The sequence below is a fragment of the Streptopelia decaocto genome (genome assembly GCF_964273445.1).
Source record: "Streptopelia decaocto genome assembly, chromosome: 5".
NCBI lineage: Eukaryota > Metazoa > Chordata > Aves > Columbiformes > Columbidae > Streptopelia > Streptopelia decaocto.
Window position 1 is genome coordinate 14152418 of NC_138659.1, and position 7929 is coordinate 14160346.

The following is a 7929-nucleotide window of genomic DNA, read 5'->3' on the forward strand; positions in this document are numbered from 1 at the left end:
AATTGCCAGGTATATCACTGTCAGCTTCAGACGATAGTTACAAGAATTGACAATTGAAGAAACTGTAAGACATAATCAACCTTCCCAGCAGCCCGGATTTTGCTGAAACGGGTGAATGCTGCAGTGGCTCGTGCCTGACAGGGAGCCCGCAGTGCCCAGCCGCATCATAGAACCATTTCACATCCAGCTCGTCACCCACAGGATGGGCACATCCTTGCCTGGTTTGCAGGGAAAAAGATGCTTCACCTATCAGGAGCTCCAGCTTTGCACAAAACTGAGCTTTAATACACCCTACTCGAGGAAGAACCCAGTGAAACTGCAGCACAGAGACAGCAAACTCCTATTCAGGATCTCCACCAAAAGCTGTGGCAAGAGGATAGCCCAGCCAAAATCATCTGCAGTGTGTGCCTTTGGAGCAGGAATCCATCACCAGGACTCCCTCCCCTCTGCCATGCTCATGGTCCTCATGCATTGGGCCTCAGTTTCCCTCCTTAGCATTTGCCCAGTACTTCCTGAGCAGGCAGGGAGAGCAGTGGACACAGGCAGCGCTCCTGTTACTCATCTGCTTAATTATTTAGAGCCTGATGATTTGATTGAAAGGGCTGAATGCAGCCGCCCCATCTCCTCGCTTTGCTTATGGACGTGGAGTCGCGTCCCTCTGGAGCAGACAAAGGCTTTGCTGTTGTGCGCGAGCGAGAGCCTCTGTTATCTCCCTGCAAATGCCTGTAAGCAAATCTGATGAAGAATGGCCGGCGAAAATCATAGATCATAGAAAACAGGACTGGAAGAGCCCCCAGGAGATTCGTTGGTTTATTCCTTTCCCTCCCTGGGGGAATTGCTTCTACCAAAGAGAAGCTGGGCTAAAATATCCTAAAAATCCCAGCAAGCTCTGCATTTTCTCTATTTACTGGGAAGGTTTTCCTAATGTGTCACGCTGGTATGATGTGCTGATGAGGGATGTGCTGATGGGCGCTGTGCTTTTGTGCTGCTGCACTGGGCAAACGTAACAATGGTGGAAGTGCCCCAAAATGGGCACTGCTGCCTGTGCAGGACCTTGCTCCCCCTGCCCTGAGGCACTGGGCAGAACAGGGCATCGCACTGGGGCTCCCAGCAAGCACACGTGTGGCTGGGTAATGACCTCATTGAGCCACAACATGAGGGTCTGGCAGCCTCAGAAAATCCCACCTGCACCCGGAGCAGCCCCGCTCAGGTGCAGGCAGTCACTCACTGTTGGCCATGAGCAGCATGGAGGAGCCCCAGGGACGTGTACTCTGCTGAGGGTGAAACTGGACACAGCTGAACCTGGTGTCACACAGAGTCCCTCTAATGCCCATAAAGCTGTGGGCAGGCAGGAGGAGCACTGTAGGGCTGGGAAGGAGTGTGGGGCAGGTGGGGTGACACCTTGCTTGAGCTGGCATTACCCTCTCCAGTCCCCTGGAGCAGCATGAAGGAGGCAAGAGGCTGAGCGGCACAGCAACTGGGTGAGCTCTGGGGATAACTTGGGGCTGGGTGGCTCCATGGTGGCCATGCTGAAGGCCCCCAGGGACACAGGGTCTCTCCCTGCAGCATGGAGTAGAGCCTGAGCCTCTCTGGTTGCTCCTGCACCCTGGCTGCACGCATTGTGGTCTCCTGGTGTGGGGAGGGGGACAGGGCCCCTCTGGCTCTGGTGCTGTAATTAGGGAGCAGGTGTTTGATTCACCACCCAAGCTCAGCACCCCAAGTCTGGCCCTGCTCCCATAGGCAGAGTGATGCTGCGGGTCACGGGCTGTAAACCCAGCTCTGAGGGGTCACTGCACAGGAGATAGCTGTTTGAGGGGCTTCTCCTTTCCAAAGCAATGCTTTGGCTGTGACATGTAGCTTGGGTCCCTCTCCTTCTAGGAATGCTTTATAGACCTCAGGTTTTCATGCCTGGAAAAAACAAAGGAGGTCCTGATGCTTCCTTAAGCAGAAGCATCACACGTTCCGCTTGCTTGTGATTTATGTGGCCTGAGGGGCACAGTGAGATTCTGCTGACTCACATCTTTCTCTTAAAATGAAAATAAAACGGTCAGTGTGTCACCTTGGTGGCTAGAGAAAGAGAGAAAGATAAAAGCTTCCTGAACACCAGCTGGGTGCTCATCCCTTACCAGGCAACTGCCCTTTGGTGGTTTATTCTATATAATGATCAGTGAAGTTATCTGAGGTGATGCCTGGGGTGGGAAGGGGAGCAAGAACTGGGGCTGTGGGTTGTATGCTCTCACTGTGGGTGTCAGCAGTCCCTGAGCTCACACTGGTTTGGGAGCTCCCCTTGCTCCAGAAGCTGTTCCCCTCTGCTCTTGCAGTGAACCATCAGGATGTGTGTTCAGCCTCATGTTGTAGATGTGGTAGCTGGTCTGTTCCCCCATGTCAGGCTCCTGCTGAGGAAAAGGGGGAAATGTATTTAAATGTCTCACTCAGCTCTCCTCTGGTGATTTCTTCCCTCTCCTCCTGTTCCTCTGCTCAGAGAGTTAGTTGTGTATTTTAAGGTTTTTACATTCAAGTTCCACAGCCTGAGACTGGAGTGCAGAGAACTGGCACACTTGTGACACCTGGGGAGCCATGGAGTTATTTTCTTGAGCCAAGCAGGTTTTAGACCTTGCTCCTGGGATTTTTTCCTTCCCCATCAGCGACTCACACCCAGCATTCGGCCATTCAGTCTCCCTACAGTGTCCCTGCATGAGCTGAAGTCTCGTGATGTGACCCAGCAGTATGGGAAACAGGACCTGCCACCCTCTTTGGCCTCAGCCACATGCAGACCCCACTCCCTAGCAAACCACAGCCCCTTTCCATGAAGAAGTGGCTAACCCTGCCTCCTTGGGTGGACAATGCCAACCTGCTGTGGGGCATCACTGCCTTGGGGACACGAGTACCTGCTGGAGACCCCAGCCGTGGTGGCACAGCTGAGGAGGCTGTAGTCAAGCAGCCTTGCCATCTGGGGAAACAGAATGGATCAGGCATATGGACAATTAAAAATGCAATGACGGTGTTCACTGGGAGTTGTTTTCCCAGCTTATTTTAAACCCTGTTTCCTGGTTGTCACAGCCCCAGGGACAGCAGGTTTTCTTCCCCTGCCCACGGGGGTTTGGTGTGTGGAGGCTGAACGTGGCATTTGCTCGATGATGTATGGGAGAGTTTACAGCTGGATTCTGAGCTTGCAGTCATGCCTCTGCAGCAGGTTTGGGGGGGGTGTGGATTTGACCATGCCTTCCCCTCTCCGGCTGGCTCTGCACATCGCAGCCCTCCTCCTCCTCCTCCTCCTCCTCCTTCCCCGCTCCTCCCCATCCTCCTCCTCCCCCTCCTCTTCCTCCTCCTCTCTGTCCGGGACAGGACTGTGCTGTTTGCAATGTGAATATTTCGTTTTAGGCAAAATGTTGGCCACAGCTTTGGCTTTTTGGTTTTCGCCATTGGGGCTGGCTGTACTGGAGCAACAGCATTTTTCCATTATAGGAGCACTCTTTACAGGGATATAGCCACTTGCTATATAATAATGTAGAATTAACAAGGATTATCCCATAATCTAGTCTAATTGACAGAGACTGTGGATGTTGTTCAGTGGACTGCCAGCAGAAGAATTAGAACATCATTAATTGCAGTGTAACCCTGGCATGGGCTTCCGTTTTCTGCACTCTGTGGCATGTCAGAGGCCCCTTGTGCCTCAGTTTCCCCTCCCATGAAATGCCAGTACATCCACCTGAATGGGGCGTGGGATTTAACCTGCAGTATCAGCACCTGTGCAGAGGAGTGTTTAAACAAATGCAGGAGAGCTCTCCAGCTCTTGTGGTATCCGCCACAACGCGAGCTCTGCTATAAGAGGGCTCACTCATTAGCATTGAAAACACTTTAAAAGTGCTGCAGCCATTTAAAGCAGCAAGGGAAGCTCAGTGCTGCTCATGCTGTGCACTGCATGGACAAGCAAGGGTTTGTTGGCTGCGGGGCTGGGGAGCTCCTCGACGCGTTTTTCTCCCTCTTCTTTTCTGCTTTCCTCCATCCCCACTCTGCTCCAGACCCCAATTTCTGCTCCATCTGATGCTCCTGCCCCATGGTGTGTGAACATACCCTGGGAAGAAAGCTCCTGGAGCCTTGTTCAAATGATCTGGGCTCCAAAAGACATTTCTGGCTGCTCCTTGCCTTAGTGCCTCTTAATCTGGGGCCAGCCTAGCAAGCCCTTCATGTTATAGGTCTGCCAGGGAAGCAAATGAGATCTAAAAGTTTGGGTTCTTTTGTGGAGAAACCTTTGAACAGCCTCTTAAAAGATGAAAACATGGTGAGCCGCTGTGCTCTTTCTTCTCTGCAGGACAGGGAGGGTCTTGTCTACTCCTGTCTCCTTTCGCCCAAGCAATTTGTGGCAGGACAAAGCTCTCCTGAGCTGTGCCTGCTGATGGGGAACAGGGCAAGATGTCAGCTAGTGCCTTCCAAAAATTGCTCTTCAGAAGCCAGGGTCAGAAGTTTGCTCTGGCAGGGGTGAATTCCCCCTCCATCCCTCCTGGGGTGACTCTGAGCCCACCCTGTGTTCCCCCAGGGCCAACAGCTCATGTGGGAAGGACAGCAGATGTCCCTCAGCTCCAGAAGGTGCTTCCCTGCTTCCCTTGTCTCTTTGCTGGGTGCAGCAGGTCTCTTTCACAGAAAAAAAAAAAAAAAAAAAAAAAAAAAATCTATGAGCTGGGCTTAATTTGGTAAGCAGGGGGGAAAAAAAAAAACCTTTTCTCCAGGCTGGGAGGTTTCTTGATTTAATATTTCCCCTGTAAAAAGGGAACCAGCTATTTCAAAGGCACCATGCCAGAGACACCTCGCCCAAGGGAGCCACCGCTCAGCCCTTTCATCCTCCCTTTTAATCTAAAAGGGTTTCCCCAGTGTGAAGACAGGAGCTTGTGGAGAATCCCTGCCTTTGTAACGAGACTTGCTGATACCCTGTGGCTGGTCTGCACAGCAGCCATCAAGTAAAACCAGAGGAGAAACAGCAGAATTTAGGAGAAATGTGTGCCTGGACCAGTGAGGTCAAATTTAGGATGCATGAGGGGCCCTTTTATCCCCCAGCTGGACATGTAACCCATGTGGTGGGGAACCTGAGAAGGTGAGGGTCCTGCAGGACCCCCTGGGAGTAGGTTTGCCACAGGCAAACTGAAGCAGATCAGACGTTTCAGAGCCAGGCTAGCCTTGGGAGAGGTGTGCTCTGTAGGGTTCAGGTGCCTGTGCCCTTCCTGACCCTCTGTTTCAAGGGATTTCCAGAAATCACACCAGCTGGGAAACAGCCAGTGCTGGCCTCTTGCTTTATCCATGAGCTCCAGTCTCCCCACTGGCTGCACAAGTCAGGGAGGGAAGCGAGAAGGGGCTGAGCTCAGCTTTAGCTGGAGGAGGTGTGAACTGCTCCCTAGGTGCATGGCTATGCGTAAATAAATGCAGTTGTGTAGGTGAGATTGCTCCAACGGGGGAATCTGGTCTTTATAGCATAATTAAAAACTTGATTACTGTCAGGTATTGAGTATCTTCTTGTCACATTCAGCATTGCTTTTTGGGAAAATGAAACCCTGCTTTGGCCTGTTGCTTTTTTTTTTGTCTCTAGTTTTGTTATCCTTGCCCACCTTCCTTTCTGTTTTTGTCTTGAAACCATTCCCTTGTTCTCTGCATTTCACCCTGTGCTGCAGGTCTCAAGTCCAACCCTCTTGGATCTTTTCCAGTTCCTCCAGACAGTCAGTTTTATGCAAAGCTGAGTCTCTGAATCTTCAGACCATAGGATACTACCAGCTTTAACATCAAGTTGCAAGAGCTGGACCCAGCGCTATACACTTAGGTCCCTTGGAAAACAAACTGGGCTAAAATATTAGCCATAAAATGGAAGAAATTCACAGGAGAGTTTTCTCCCAGTATGCACTAACTCTGCATCCCTGAAATTAATTCCCAAAAGAAAAATATTTGGCACGTATTGAGAATGAAGTTAAAAAACCCCACCTCTGTGATGTATACCTTGAAGAGCTGAAGGTATCCAAAGTAGATCAAACAAACAAAATCTCTGTTCCCTGAAGGCTGTTCAGAAAAGAAAGGTGTCACGGATGAGGAGAGGGCAGGGAAAAAGTGGCCTGGAAGAGATGGGCACAGCAGAGCTTTGCTTATATCCCAAAACAGAGCCTGATAGTATAAGACAGACTGAGCTTGTAGTTTGCGTGAAGCAGAAGAGCTCACGTGCATCTGAGCTGTTCCCGCTGTCTGCGGGCTCAGGAAGGCACTGGCTGTCCCACGCTAACCCCGGGTGATGTTCACGCAGTCTGTAAGGTTACAGTGAACGGATCTCACGGGCCTGCTGACAGCACCTGGTCTCTCTTTCAGCTTGCACCGCTTCAGATGGGATAAGATGTTGTCAGGTTGTAGTCTTGCTTTTTTCTGAATGCACCTTGAGCACAAGCCTCCTGTTCCCTACCAGCCTCCTGTTCCCTACCATCCTCCTATTCATCCACATATTGCAAACACCACAGGAACTCTCTGGGCCATGGCAGGTGCCTGTTTATATCTACACTGCTCTTGCTGTTAAATTTTACAGTGCTGTGTCATGAATTGGCATCTCTTTCATGGGACTGTTTTAAAATTAGTTTAGGACTAGTTTTGTATTAGTCAACTAATAAGAGGGGAAAGATTGACCCACATCACTTTCCCCTCTCTGAGTTGGTTCCCAGGGCTAAACTGTAAAAACAAAAGTGGATCTCGCTGAGTTGCTGTTTTCAGAATAGAGCTGCCATCACTGTCGAGAAGTTCACTTTCAGACAGCAACTGTCCTCAGTTGTTACCTGCACTGCAAACAATTTGGGCGATTCCTAGACCTGTCTTGCAAACCAGCACACAGCATAAACTGGCCATGTGTTCAGAACAGCCAAAGTTCTCTGACTGTATCTGACCTGTGTAGGAAACTGCTCTGGCCTGGCTTTCACTAGAAACAGAAGTTCCTAATTTTCAGAATTTTTGCTTCTCAAGCATTACCTAAAGAAATAAAACACGGCCCAGCACCAGGAAGAGAAAGATGGAAATAAATACTGCAGGTCTTGGCATTGCAGCTCTGGAAGCAAAACCTGGGTTGTTCATTGATCCCGACCCCCTTCCATGACAGTCCAGGACACATGAATTCAATTACAGCTGCGCAGTTTGAAGTTATTTAAGTGGGAAATAGAGCTGACTACTTGTAAGAAATAAACTGAGGGTTTTCACATCTCTTGCTACAGCCTGGTCAACAAGTGTTAAGTCTTTATTGACCTATTATCCATATAGTCACCACTCACCTGCCTACCAGTTTGTCTCATACTGTCTCCTAACCTCAATTTTCTACAAATGAAATGTCTGTATGCCAGAGCATCACTGTTGTCAGAGAAGCCAGCTGTGTACAGAAAAAAATGGTCTTGAACTGGCCTAAGCAAACAAAATGGAATTTAGATGTTAAGAGAACCTGCAATTATCTAATGAAATTTAGGGAGTTCAACACCTTAGGTAAGTTTTGAGGGTGGTTTTTTTTTTTTTAGGTTTTAGTGTCCAGCAAAGAAAAAAGTATTTAGCAGGTCCACATGACACTCTGTGCTGTTTTAGGGTGAAGATTAACTAGTAGTTTTGCCACTGCATTATTTGTCCTTAAGTGACTCTTCTGAAACAAGAGTGCTGCACGCAACTGACCAAAAGACACTTCCTGATGGTAGGTAAGACCTTGATTCCCATGACTATGAACAGACGGGTTTCACTCATCCCCGTATTTGGTTCTCCCTTCCCTGGTAACTCAGGAAATGGTTTGTGACCAGTTCCCTCTGTACGAACACACACAGAGAACAGCGAGCACTTTATTACCTACCAGTAGAGAAACACTGTGTCTGTCGCAGCCTTAATAACAGCTTATGGAGAACAGGGTGACTTGAGGCACTAAAGAAATCAGAGCAAATATGA